The 14,528-nt window shown below is 42.6% G+C and overlaps 1 protein-coding gene across 1 annotated transcript in view; it reads right to left on the minus strand.

Moving 5' to 3' along the window:
- The window catches only part of TMEM128 (transmembrane protein 128), a 480,334-nt gene that overhangs the window by 121,245 nt on the left and 344,561 nt on the right, over positions 1 to 14,528 (minus strand). The gene's annotated exons all lie outside the window — the stretch shown is intronic.

The following is a 14,528-nucleotide window of genomic DNA, read 5'->3' on the forward strand; positions in this document are numbered from 1 at the left end:
ATTCTGATAAAGAATGAAGAGGGCAGCGTTATGAGACAGGTACAGAAATAGAAATCAGAGGTGACCAATAGTATCTTATAATGGAAAGAGAACTTGGAGGGCTGGTTTTGCCGCTTGTTAGATGTGTGACTTTGGCCAAGTCATTTCCTATCTCTGAGGCTCTGTGCTCTCATTCGTAAAGTGAGTATAATAATATGTGAACACTAAGGGAAGGAAAGGGCTGTTTGGTGGGAGTTATCCTTGTTGTCATTCAGGGGCCGTGGCTGGTTGGAGTGGAGAGACACAGCTGAACAACATTTTTAAGGAACATCAAATTAACAAGCACAAATTAATGTCCTATAGATTTAGCCTATGTGGTGAATTCTAGAGGAATAATGAAATTAAGTGGATTCAGGCATGGAAACCTCATACGATACTTGTGAGTCATGGTTTATTTTGCATAGACAATAACTACAAGGCTGGGGGAGGGAAGGTGGTGGCAATAGGAGAAAATTACATAAAATAGGTCAGAGCCACTAATTATGGGAAGAGATCTGGACAAAAGAGGAGGCTGCCAAAGGCGCAGTGCAGAGCTGGGGATGGGGATACACTGAGGGACATTTTATAAATGTATGTATTTTTCACAACAGAAAACTCCACTGGGACATAGAGATTTGTTTTAGGACATCAAGTCACACATGTGAAGACCTTAAAGGTCATCCCAACCCTTTTGTTTTATAGGTGAGGAAACTGAAGCCTAGCCAGGTTAAGTGACATGCCCCGGTCATCAGCAGTAAGGAGTACAGCTGAGATTCAAACCCAGATCTTTGTCAATGTTTTCTACCACATCCTGACATATCTGCACACGTCCGATGTGTGTATTGCATTCTGCCACTAAACGAGAGGCTCCCTCATTGAAGGGACCCTGTCTCATTTGGATCACTTTCCCCCAGTTCTTTGCAGAATACTCTCTGCATGACAAAGGTGCTTAATAAGTGTTGAATGAATGAATGAATGTCTGCAGTGTATCATTATACACTATAGAATTTGGGGAGGATGATGCAGTTTTTAGCCCTTGTCCAGGATGAACAAAATGCTTCATCTCAGCTCTGGGCAGGATCCCTGTTAAATGTGTAAATCTGAAAGAATCTGAAAGTATTTCTAGCTAAATTACAAACTCTCAAAGCCCAGTTTCCATGACTATAGGAGAAATAACAGTCATGTCCAAATGACACTACTCTCAGTTCTCAGAAATTCAGTTCTCAGAAATTGTTTAACTTATCACTTCATGGACTTAGAAGAATTCAATGAAGCTATCAGCAGTGATGGATGGTGGAACAGTAGGAAACACTCAGGCCTCATAAGTCTTTCAAGCTTCCCCATCCCGCAGCCTTCAGCTGCCCACCAATGACAGCTGAATATTGCCACTTAATATCTGTAGAACTAAAATAATACCCAGCTACAATACACTCATCATGATGGTGTCTGTCTCTCATTCCATGATTGCATCGAAGACTCCAAACATCCCCAAATCATTTATCAACCAAAAAGGATTAGGCTTGAGAAAGCAGATTAATAAACAAATGTGAAGAATAAATCAATGCAAATATATTAAATGAATATTGTTGGGATGTTTTCAGCTTGATTTATCTTTCAGACCTTGGAGAAGTGAATTTTTTTCTCTAACTGGAAGGAAAAACTTTCTAACCATCAAAGGTGTTTGAAAAACGTAATTACCTACCTAGGTAAGTAGTGACGTATCCATCATTTGAGCCAAAATTAGAAGATAATTTCTGGAAGATATTATAAAAAGGTGTCATCTTTGAGGGAGGGGATTGAGCCATATAATCTTCAGGGTCTTCTTTAATACCTGGAGCCTATGAAATTAACATTTTCAGCTATTACTAAGTCACCTTTAATGAAGAAACTACAATTTGTTGAGAATTAAATTCAATGAACAATTATGTGGAGCCTTCTGTGTGCAAAGCATTGTACTAGGAGTTAGTACAAAGTTTAGATTAATTATTCTCCTTGGTGACCCTCTAGACTTAAGTTCAACACCACCTTTCATGTCTTTCCTGGGCCCCCTTAGCTAGTTGCATATTCCCATCCAAGGAACATACTTTGTCTTATATCTGTTTTGTATGTATTTTGTATATATACACATACTGTTGTTGAGTTGTTTCAGTTGTGTCCTATTCTTTTGTGACCCCTTTTGGAATTTTCTAGACAAAGATACTGGAGTGCTTTGCTATTTTCTTCTCCAGCTCATTTTATGGATGAGGAAACTAAGTGATACAGAGTTAAATATTTGCTAAAGGTCAGAGAGCTTTTAAATGTCTGAGACTGGCTTTGAATTTGAATCCTGACTCCAGGCCTGGCACTATATCCACTGTGCCACCTAACTGCCCCCATCTTCTGGGAAAGAGGTAGGGGACTACTGGGGTGCCATGGTGGATACACTGTTGACCATCATTGCTGTCAATTGGTTTTGCATTGTTTTTTTTTTTTAGTACAAGAAACGATTGAATGGGTGATGAGAAAGAGGATTAATATCCAGAAAAAACTGATACTTTTTTAAAGGCATCAATAAAATTATTTTAAAATTTAAAATAAATTAAATAAATAATAGTACACTTTGGTCAGGAATGAGCAAATGTTGAAGAATTGTGTAGTAAAGAGAAAACTGAACAAAGAACTGAGAGACCAGTCATGTGAGTCTAGGTGAGTTCCTTAACTGTTCTGGGCCTTAGTTTGCTCATCTATAAAATGAATGGGGCTGGAGTTGATGATCTCTAAGGTCTGACATGCTATGAGGCTGTCTAGTGTCCAGAGCCTCAGGTGCTTCTGGCTAAAAGGTGACCTGATAATTAATGATCACTCAAGAGATGAGAGCAATGGGATAATCCATCCTTGAAAGGATTCAGAAGCAGCAGATAATGTGGCAATAAAATTAATCTTGTAGAAAAACACAATTAGCTGTATCATTTATAAATCTCATCTCCTTCCACATGAGGCAAAGAGAGAAGGAAAGAGCCTGTCTGGGCACATAGGTACAGGCTCCAATTTCACATAAATTTTGTTAGAAAAATATTTTGATTTCCTATTAGAAGCTTGTTGCTTGGGGCTTTAAGAGAAATATTTGAAAGTTAGGATAAAATGAAGGGCACTTTAAGATGTGGTTAATAATAGTTAACATTTATGTGGAATTTAAAGTTTGCAAAGCATTTCACCCATATTATTTCATTTGATTATCACAACAACCCTGGAAAGGTAGGAACAATTATTAACCCCATTTTGCAAATGGGAAGACGGAAGGTGAGAGACATTAAGTGACTTACCCAGGGACACACAGATAAAAGAGTGTCCAAAATAGGATTTGAAGTCAGGTCATCATGACTTCAAGCTTACCACTCTAGCCACAGAACCACTTAGATCAGGATATAGTAAAAAAACAGTCATCTAGTCTTTATTCCTTGACCTATATTCTGGGCTCCATCCTATACCAGCTCCTCAAACTTGTCTTCTAAAGCCAGAGATTTTTCCTCTGTCTTTGCCCTATATTTTTTCTACTCTTTTAAAAAAAAATCTCATTTTATTAGTCATTTTCTGTAGGAGATGGAGAAGCTGGTTTACTTTGAACCAAGCAGACCTATGTATTAATTTGTGTTGGCTATCATGTATGTATCATATTTTCCCTCTTCCCCCACTAGACTGTAAATGTCATGAAGACATCCTGAAAAGGACTGTGGGAGTCACATAGTCCAGCATGTTCGTTTTGCAGATGAGCAGAGTCCTAAGGGCCAGAAAGGTGAAGTGATTTGTTTCACTTCATACAGGCATGTTCTTGAAGGTGGTGAGCGTCACAGAGGCAGAATTCAATCCAGTCCCTCTCATTCCAGAGCAAGTGTTCTTTCTACTATATCATATGGCCTCCCATGTCCTACCTACACTTTCTATTTCTACCATGCTCTGCACATAGTGTGTAGTTGGACTTGAAATGCTTTGAATCACCTGTTTGTTACCTGCCATATTGATTTTTAGACCAAAGCAGATAGGAAGAAACCAGTTAGAAAAGGGTTGGTGAGAGATTGACAGTCAGTAAAAAGTAACATCTGACAGACTGATAAAAGAGAGTAGACAAAAAAAATCTGCAAGAAGCAGGCAAAAGAATTTAGAAAGCATATCAGAGGTCATTTGGCAGCAAGGCAAACTGGCCAATACTGCTATGGCTGTGCAACATAATCACTTGTGTTCATAATGATGACTGTAGCTTCAAGAACAGTATAGATGTTGTGTTCAGTCTACTCAGCTTAAGAAGGCAAGAAAGTGTATGATCAATTTTTACAAGGATTTCCACTGAAATTAAAAAGTGTTGGGCATTTAAAGGCATTAGCTTCAGTTATCAAAAAAATTCACTTATTGGGACCAGTTTGTTCCCCCATGCTGCTCGATAAATGAGGCTTTACTGCATTGCAGATGAGATTGTGAATTATTATCATAAAATCCATGTCACACCTAAAATAAATAGGGCACTGGAGAGCCTTCTGGCAGGCATAGACAATGGGGAGCCACATGCCTCTATGCTAATTTTACACATGCTTCGGCTAACTCAGAGATCCAAAATGCAAAATCAGAGAAATTACAGATGGAAAAGACCCATTAGGTCATCTGGTCCCTTCGTCTGCAATGGAGGTCTGTTCCCTACAGTGTAATCTCCCGAGCACCCAGGGGTATCCTGTGAATTTGTGATACTCTCTCCGGGACCCAGGCTTCATAAACCGACGAAAGGATTGTAGCCATCCATTTGTGTTTCCTAATTCAGGAATTGATCCAAGTATAACATGGATGGTATTGTTGTTATTATTTGGCACATCCATGGTCCTTTACTTTGGCAAAGTTCTTTTCTAATTATTTATTCATTAAATAATTTAACACGAGTTATTGCTTGAGCTAGAAACCTGCAAGAGACATTCAGCTGGCTGAAGACAAATTTAAGTGTTAAGGAGAAGGGTCAGGGAGAAGTGGAATGAAGTTGTTTGATCTTTCCCATCTTTTCAGATGCATGATAATATAATAGGAAAACACTGGCAAGAGGGTTAGGAGACCTGAGTTCGAGTCCCAACACTACCATTTAATGGTCATATCATCTTGAGCAAATCACCATGACTTGTCATGAGCTGAATTTTCTTCATCTGTATAGTGGGGGTGACCACAGGGCTAAATGAGGGGAGGGCATTGGACTCTCTGGAGGAGTTTTTCCAGTCCTGATATTTTTTTGGTCCTTTGTCCCAAGCTCCATTCCATCTGTAACAGCCTGTGATTATTGATAACTTGCATTAGATAGTTAACTTCCTAGATTTTCTCAGGCTTTGGAATTGATTCTATTCTGTGACTTTGTGGCAATTTGCTGTTAATAAACTAGAAAATGATTTTTGTTTCTTGTTGAGTAGTTTCTGCCATGTCCAACTCTTTATGACGCCATTTGGGTTTTTCTTGGCAAAGATACCGAGTGGTTTGCCATTTCCTTCTCTAGGCTTTTTTTTTGTCTTTTTAAATTTGTTTACTTTTAGTTTACAAGATTCAGTCCCACAATTCCTTGAGTTTCAAATTTTCTCCCCCTCCCTCCCCTCCTCACCCATAGTGGGACTACAATCAAGTGTAGGATCTGCAAATACTTTCATCTTAGACATTAGTCAGGTTATAAAGAAGAATTGTATCAGATGGAATGAACAATGGGAAAGAGGAAACAAAACCAAACCAGAAAGAGAAAGAGAGCACGTAATTTGCTTCAATCTGCATTCAAACTCTGTTCTTTCTAGTTCTCTCTCTGAATGTAGACATCTCTCTCCATCATGAGTCTTTTGGGGCTGACTTATAACCCTGCATTGCTGAGAAGAGCCCAGTCTATCAAAGTTGGTCATCACACATACATTGTGTCTGTATTTGTGTACAGATTTCTTCTGGTTCTGCTCTTCTCACTCAGCATCAGTTCATATAAGCCTCTCCAGTCCATCTGCACCTCATTTCTTATAGCGCAATAGTATTCCATTACATGCATATACCACAACTTGTTCAGCCATTCCCCAGTTGATGGGAATCCCCTTAATTTCCAATTCTTTGCCACCACAAAAAGAGCTGATATAAACATTTTTGTACATATGGGTCTTCCACTTCTATGATCTCTTTGGGATACAACCCTAGAAGTAGTATAGCTGGGTCAAAGGGTATAAAGGGTCTAGGCTTTTTTTTACAGATGAAGAAACTGAGGCAAACAGGGTTAAGTGACTTGCCCAAGGTAATGAAGCTAATAAGTCTGAACTCATGAAAATGGGTTTTCCTGATTCCAAGCCACCTAACTGCCCAGAAAATGATTAATGTGGCCTTTTTCCATTGAGAGTTGACCGAGACTAGAAAATCAGCCGCTAGTCTTACCCGCCTTCCTCCAATCCACCCTAACACAAGACACCTTGTTCGTACCTGGCCTTGGAGGCAGCTCTTGATGGAAGGCAGTAGAGTGGGTCTAGAATCGGTGCCAGTGCTCATACATGTTCAGAAGTTCTGCCTTCTATTTCCCAGCCTCCCGCCCCCACACTCTACACACTGCTTTTGAAAAAGCACAAGGAACTCGCTTCATTCAGCAGTTAGTGGTGTGAAGTAGCCCTGGAGATGTTCTGCCACCTCATAGGTCTGGGGCCCTGGAAAAACAGAATCTCAAGGTCTTTGAGCTCAAGGGGACCCCAGAGGCCACCCAGCCCAACTCATCCCTGATACAGAATCCACTTTAAAGTGTCCCTGGATTAGCGGTCATGCAGCCTCTGCTAGAAACTCCCCGGGAGGGGGAAGCTGCTCCTTCCAGAAGCCCCCCATCCCACTCTGGGATGGCACCAGTTAGGACATGTTTCTGTTCTTTGAAGCCGAAGTGTGCTTCCTTGAAACTCGCCTATTGTAGGACTCATATCCTAGACTTCACGGAGCTTAGGGCTGGAGCTGCTGAGGGCGGTGAGCCACAGGCAGGTGCTGCAGAGGACGTTGAGGTGGTTGTGTGGCAGAAGAGACACAGAGGTTATGGCGGTGAACACCACTGAGGCATGCCAGTAGGGGAGGAGTGCTGATAGTTTTACTGGCACAGGAGATTGGATTGTTCCAGGAGAGAGGGCACTCAACCCCTCTCCCCAGCACACACACACACACACACACACACACACACACACACACACACATACACACATGCACATGCATACGCATAGAGGATCTATCTATACTACCCTTCTCTGGGCTGGGAAAAGGGGAAATGGGCCCTTGGGAAAATACAGCTATGATAAAAGGAACGAAGAGCTAGCTATAGGAAGGCAGAAGGATCTGGATGGAGAGTATAGGCTCCTTGTTAGGGTTGCCTCTGGACTATAGGAGGGAAGAAGTGCAGCCCAGTAGAAAAAGAGCACATACCCCTTCCACAGGTGTGCAGAAAGACCTAATTTTAAAGTGCTCTATTTTAAGGTCCAGGTATAGCTTCCTTAGTAATTAGTAGCTCATTTATCTCTTCTTCCAAACTCCTAAAGCCAGGATCTACAAGACCCTGGAATGGTTTGCCATTTCCTTCTCCTGTTCATTTTACAAATGAGGAAACTGAGGCAAAGAGGGTTAAGTGACTTTCCCAGGATCACAGACCTAGTAAGTGTCTGAGGCCAGATTTGAACTCCTGAAGGTGAATCTCTCTGACTTCATATCTGGCTCTCTATCTACGGCACCATCTAGCTGCCCCAAATCTTTCAATGATGCTCCCAGAAAGGGGAAGCATTTGAGGTTGTTCTTGAAAGTCAAGCAACTCAGCCTCAAGTGATTGCCCACTTTCCCCAGGGACCTTTACATCTCTCTGTAATGGCAAAATGGCACCATTTTGTGTTTGAAGCCTTCCCACTAGGACAAAGAACTGGGAATGGCTAGAAAGTCAGTCCCCTGAGTTCATATCTGGCCTCAGACACTTAACACAAAAAAACTAGCCGTGTGACCCTGGGCAAGTCACTTAACCCCAATTGCCCTACCTTCCCCCTCCAAAAAAAAAGTCAGTTCCCATCCTCTTAGACCCCAACTAATAAAACCAGTGGAAGCCAAGCTCCAGGGGTGTGGCTTTGTATTATGGCTCTGTCCCTGTTGCTTTTCAGCTCTGGTCTGGCACCAGGAGGCCTTCCTTTGTATCCCGGAGGCTTCATTCCTCTGCTTACACAGGAATCTCTGCTACTTTTTAAAAATCATTGCTATTTCACTGATGTCTGATCCCATTTCTGCCATTCTCATCATCGAGTTCTAGGAGACCCTCTCCACACACCACTACTTTCAGCCACAACCCCCAGCCACTGATGTCCACCAAGCCATGTGGTTCTCTCTTTTCCTGGGATCGTGTATCTCCTAGAAGGAGCCTCACAGATGTGTGGGCTTGACTTCCAGGGAACCATCTCCAACTCTTTGTGTGTAACCTGCCCCCGCATTGTATGTGTCTTCCTAGTCTCATTCTCTTTGACTAATGTGTTCTCCCTTTTAAAAGTCAGCTCCAAGACGGGATGGCTCACATGTATAGCTAAGTCAGAACTCCATCAACCATTCTTGGATATGATATTAATGAGCATCTCTCCATCTTATACAAAGAGATAACTTCAATGTACTATCAAAGGACTCATCCATGAATAGCTAAGGAGGACCATCCGCTTTGTCTAGAAAGACACAATCAGTGCCAGAACAAAGCCTTCATCAGTCATGACGAGGACCAAAGACAATTCCTGGTGCACACCCACTCCATACGTCATCTTAGATGGGGACTTTTCCCTCTCAGTCTCAGTCTTCTTATCTACAAAGCAAGAGGGCTGGACAGGAATAGATCTACATTTCTGTTAGGCCTTAAATTATATGATCCTTTAAATGAATGAACCAATGTTTCAACTGGTGCTGTTTCTCATTTCTACTCCTACATCCCCTTCCCAGATATTTCCAGCCATTCCTTCTCTCCTCAGGCTATCACTTCCACTCCCAACTCACCAGAGAATTTTACCTAGCCTCTGAAATAACCTTGAGCCTTGATAGACTGGTTTGGGTCTTACCTTTGCTGGGTTCTAGACTTCTGCGGACCTTCCCAGACATCCCCAGGCATAACATCACATGCGTAAGCCTCCTCCCATGTGAGTTGTCTAACCCTATATGTGTTCAATTCCCCTTTCAGAATATAAGCCCCTTGAGGGCAAGGGCTCTCTAGCATACTTTTATTTGCATCCATAGCATTTAGCACAACACCTGGCTCATAGTAAACACTTAATAAATGTGCTCTCTCTCTCCCCCCCCCCTCTATCTCTCTCTCTCTCTCTTTCTCCCTTTCCCTCCCTTCTCTCTCTCCCTTCCCCCCTTCTTCCCTCCCCCCTCTCTCTTTCTCTGCCTCTCTCCCCTCTCTCTGTCTTACCTCCTGTCCCTTCCCTATTTAGATGGAGCCGAATAAGTGCAAACCAGAAGAAAACCAGTTGCCTATGTCATCCCCACACTAAACCCCTTCTTAATGATACTATAGCCCTTTATCATCTAGCCTGAATCCAGTGGTTTGTTAACTGGGAGCTCTGGCATCCTGAATAGGGGCAAAATTCTGTTAGGAGAAAGGCAGGGGAACCTTTCCTGGGATCTGAGGTTTTCAGAGCAGTGGGAAAGACAGATGTATCCTTAATCCTCAAACATTCAAGTCCCACAGGTCCCTGTTTTGGGAACTCAAATGCAAGGAGATATAGCACACTTAGCAAACTTGTACAAAGCTGAGATAGAGAAAATGCACTGGAAGACAGGAATGGATTCCCAAAGAATCTTGACAAGGTAGATAGGCAGAATCTAATAAGATGGCATTTAATATAAAGATTTACATTTAAGTTAAAAAAAATCAACCACAGAACTACAGGCATGGCTGGCTGATATATTGGTCATGGGAAAAGTTGTGTATTTTTTTTAAGTGAACCAGAAACCAAACCCGAGTCAATCCTGTGACCTAACATCCAGAAAGTTAAGTGACAGAACACATTTCCCCATGCTGAGGAAATCACAAAACCTTCAGGTCGGGTATTCCCCAATAGTCCTGAGTGAAAGAAGCAACAGTCTCAGATCATATATGAAATGTTAAGTTCAATTATAGGTTACACATTTTAGGTCTGAGGGCCTCTGGCAGTGAGGATGACCAGGATGGTGAAGGATGGAAACCATACAAGCATACAAAAATTGTTTGCATGGAAGAGAAAGTGGGAGAAGAACAGGAGAAGCTAGGTGGTGAAGTGGAGAGACCACTAGACCTGGAATTTGGAAGACTCATCTTCCTGAGTTCAAATCCAGTCTCAGATACTTTCTAGCTGTGTGACCCTGGTCAAGTCACTTAGCCCCATCTGCCTTAATTTCCTCAATCTATAAAATGAGAAGAAAATGGCAAACCACTCCGGTATCTCTGACAAGAAAGCCCCAAATGGAGTCATGGAGAGTCAGAAGGGACCCCACAGAAGTGTTGTGACCCTGACCTATGTTTCCCCATCAATAAGAGACCTGAGCTAGATTTTTTTCCCCTAAATGTCCTTTCCACTCTAACAGCTGATGGTAATAGCTTATAATTATATAGAGTGTCTAAAAAGTCTTAGGCAATTCTAAGATACTAAAGCTTATAGCTTGTTATGCCCAGGACACCCTAATGCAGGTCCTCCTTACGCCATGCCTAGACTATTGCAATAACCAGCCTCCCTGCCTCAAGCTTCTCTCCTCTCTAAAGCCACCTCCTACCCAGCTGTCAAAATTGATCTTTCCAAAATCCAGGCCTGACCATGACACTCCCACCCCCCATTCAGTGAACCCACTTCCAGGACCAATTATAAAATCCTTTCTTTCCTTTAATTCACATAATCAGAGTCAGCTTCTCCCCTGGCACAAACTTACAGCCTGTGACCCTGGCACTTTATCTAACTTCCCAGTGCCCCAGGCTAAGATCTTCAGTGGGAGAGAAGGTGCCAGTCTGCACTGGGAGATGACATTACTTCCCACATGGATGAAATCACAGGTCTGAGCCAATATGTAGATATGTAATATATTGTTGTTGTAGCTCAGTCATGTCCGTCTCTTTGTGACCCCATTTGGTATGGTTTTCTTGCCAAAGATACTGGAGTGGTTTGCCATTTCCTTCTCAAACTCACTTTACAGATGAGTAAACTGAGGAAAACAGAGTTAAGTGACTTGTCCAGGGTCATACAGCTAGTAAGTGTCTAAGGCTTGATTTGAACTCACAAAGTTGAATCTTCTTGACTTCAGGCCTGGTGCTCCATCTGTTGCTTCAACCAGCTGCCATATATACATGCACACACACATACACACATATATACACATATACATAAGAATAAATGAATGAAGCATTTATTAAGCACTTACTATGTACAAAGCACCGCGCTGGGGATACTAATAGACTAGTAAGAGCCTGCTCTAAAGGAGCTCTGTCCTACAGGGAGATACAACACATATGGAAAGTAAATAAGTACGCCCCACACACATACACATGTACATACACCTATCGAATGTCAGTCATCATGGTCCAGACTGAGCAGAGGAGATGCTACAGTTTGCCTTGGACTTCATGGCTACTCCAGATAAGAAGATCCCCGGTCTAAACCCCTTGTGAAGCCAAGACCCATTGCCCTCTTCCGTCTCTCTTGCCCTCAGCTCTCTGCCCCTCTCTTTCCTTTGTCCCTCAGCCCTGCCACCGAAGGTCCACCATTCATGGAGCCTGTTGTTCCTAGGGCTGCCATTGTTGTTCCTCAGAAGCCTGGACCTCTTCCTCCTTTCCAAGTCAGTCTTTAAAACCAAACTCCCATAGCCACCTCCTCCTAAATCCCTAGGCTGCTCTGTCAGGCTTCACTTAACACTTAGTTTTCTTCTCTAACACCCATATTTTATCACATGTTGATACAGTAGATAGAGCACTGGACCTGGAGTCCGGAAGACTCCTCTTACTGAGTTCAAATCTGACCTCAGACACGTAATAGCGGTGTGACCCTGGGTAAGTCACTTTATTCTGCTTGCCTCAATTTCCCCATCTGTAAAATGAGCTGGAGAAGGAAATGGCAAACCACTCTAGGATCTTTGCCAAAAATACCCCAAATGGGGTCATGAAGAGCTGGACACAATTGAAAAATGACTGAACAACAAATTGTGTATTATGGAGGCAATATGAGAACCAGAGGGAATCAAGGGCCTTCCTTTGAGTCAGGGAAGCCTGACTTGAAATCTTGTTTCTGATCTCTGTTGACTGTATGAGTCTAGGCAAGTCATTTAACCTTGAAATATTGGTGTTGTTTGGTAGTTTCTGTTTCCTCTCCCTCTTTGCAATGCCCCCAGGCAATTCTCTAATCAGTCACTTGGTCTACTAGCATTTATTAATCACTTTCTATGAGCCAGGCACTGCACTAGATCCTAAAGATCCAGAGAAAGGCAAAAGACAATCCCTGCTCTCAAGGAACTGTTTAATGGGGGTGACAATACCAAAGCAAAAAATATCTAAATCGACAAGTTTCTGATTTGCATTTTAAAAAATATGAACACACATGGAGTAAGCATCCTGTTGGGACTGGAATCCATGTCTCCCAAATATGTGTTCGACATACTTCTCACTATACAGGACTGATCTGCTTTTCAGAGAGAGGTAGAGGAGGAAAGACCCACGGAGCTAGACTCCCAGTACCTGCATTCCATTACTAGCTCTGCCGTTAATTACCTATAAGACTTGGACAGCTCACTTCACCCCTCTGGGCCTGCCTCAGTTTCTGCATCAGTAATAATAGGGGGTTGGAGTAGATGGAGGTAGTTTCCATACCAGGAATTTTCTGTACAAAATAATTTGATGCCCAGCTCTCCATTTCTTCTCCCCCCTCCCCCCAAAAAGAGTGTTGTAGATGATCTGATTTTGGTTGTGTGTGTGTGTGTGTGTGTGTTTAAATCCCTTGTGAGCTTCATGAGGACAAGGATTGTGCCTAATCTAAATTTTGTATGTCCCCTAGATGGGGTTTAAAAATTGTTGGGGGGGGGGTTTGTTGTTGTTGCTACTTTCCTCTGCCACCCCCTAAATCTCATCCAGACTGTGCCGGTGGTGAGTGGAAAGAATACCGGACTTTTTTAGTCTTGATTCAGCTAGGTGAACATGACAGCAGTATCTCTGGGTGGCAGATACCCCATCTAGAGAAATGAGGGTCTTGGACAGGATTATCTGAGATCTCCTCCAGTTATGGCATTTTATGTATTATTAAAGAAACTCAGAGAGGGAAAAGCAACTGCCCGCTCCCAGGAGTTACACGTAGAAGGATCATGGTGTAGGCAGGAGGGGAGGGAGAGGTGACTGGAGGTCAGGCAAATTTTTGCAGCTGTGCCCTGGATTCTTCTTAACCGAAGCAGTCCTTACACAGAAAGGACCTGGGAGCCCTGAACCTGGTCTGCAAAAACCAAATTAGCAAATATTTACAGAGTTCCCACTGAGTTCATGATAAGATGAAAGCAAAAGGACTGGAATAAGTGAAGACCATAATCATTCATTCCTTGATTCAACAAAGGGTTATGAAGAGCCTATATGCCCAGAGCACTGTGCCAGGTGCTGCTGAAGAGAAAAAGGTAAATAGGGCAGGGCAGCAACCCTCAGCAAAGTTGCACATCTTGGGAACTTGGGGCCTTCCCAATCCAATTCTGCTTTTGTCCAAATAATCAGTGCTTGAGAACCTAAATTCTCTGAATAATGTGTGACAAACACTAACATATCTGCAAGCCCTTTCCCAATTTACCTCCAGTTTTCCCTATAACTCCAGGACTCAGAAGGAGAGAGAAGAGAGATTACTATTCTCAACTCCAGATAAGGTTAAATGAGGCAGGAAGGTATCGCCATGATTAGCGCTGGACCTGATGTCAGGAAGACCTGAGTTCAAATTTGACTTCAAACACTGAACTAGCTGGGTGACTTTGGACAAGTCACTTAACCACTTTCAGTCTCAATTTCTTCATCTGTAAGATGGGAATAATAATAGCACCTATCCCACAAGGTCGTTGTGAGTGTAAAATGAATAAAACTCAGATATTTAAAGGCAAGCTAACTTTATTATGATCACACATAGAGTTATCCTGTCAGGACTGGAATCCAGGCCTCCCAATTGTGTGTTCAACATACTTCTCACTGGAGAATATACAGGACTGATCTGCTTTATAGAGTGAGGTAGAAGAGGAGAGGTCCACGGTGGATTTACCGGGTACCTGCATTCCATTACCAGCTCTGCTGTTCATTACCGACCTTACCTCACTTCACCCCTCTGGGTCTGCCACCCCTCACTTCATCTGGGATTGGACTAGATGATATCTAAAGCTCCTGCCAGCTCTAAATCCTGTGTCGAGGAAGTTATACATCATTCCTATAGTTATTTTTTTTTGAGGGGTGGGGAAGAGTGTGGGTTAATTTTTAGAAGGGGAACGAGGTTCGGCTGTGGGGATGGGGAGAGTAGGGGTGCTATATCCGGGCTAGA

Source organism: Petaurus breviceps, unplaced genomic scaffold (assembly GCF_028583685.1).
Source record: "Petaurus breviceps papuanus isolate PSGF00001 unplaced genomic scaffold, PetGlider_PUasm1.0 140, whole genome shotgun sequence".
In the NCBI taxonomy this organism is placed as follows: domain Eukaryota; kingdom Metazoa; phylum Chordata; class Mammalia; order Diprotodontia; family Petauridae; genus Petaurus; species Petaurus breviceps.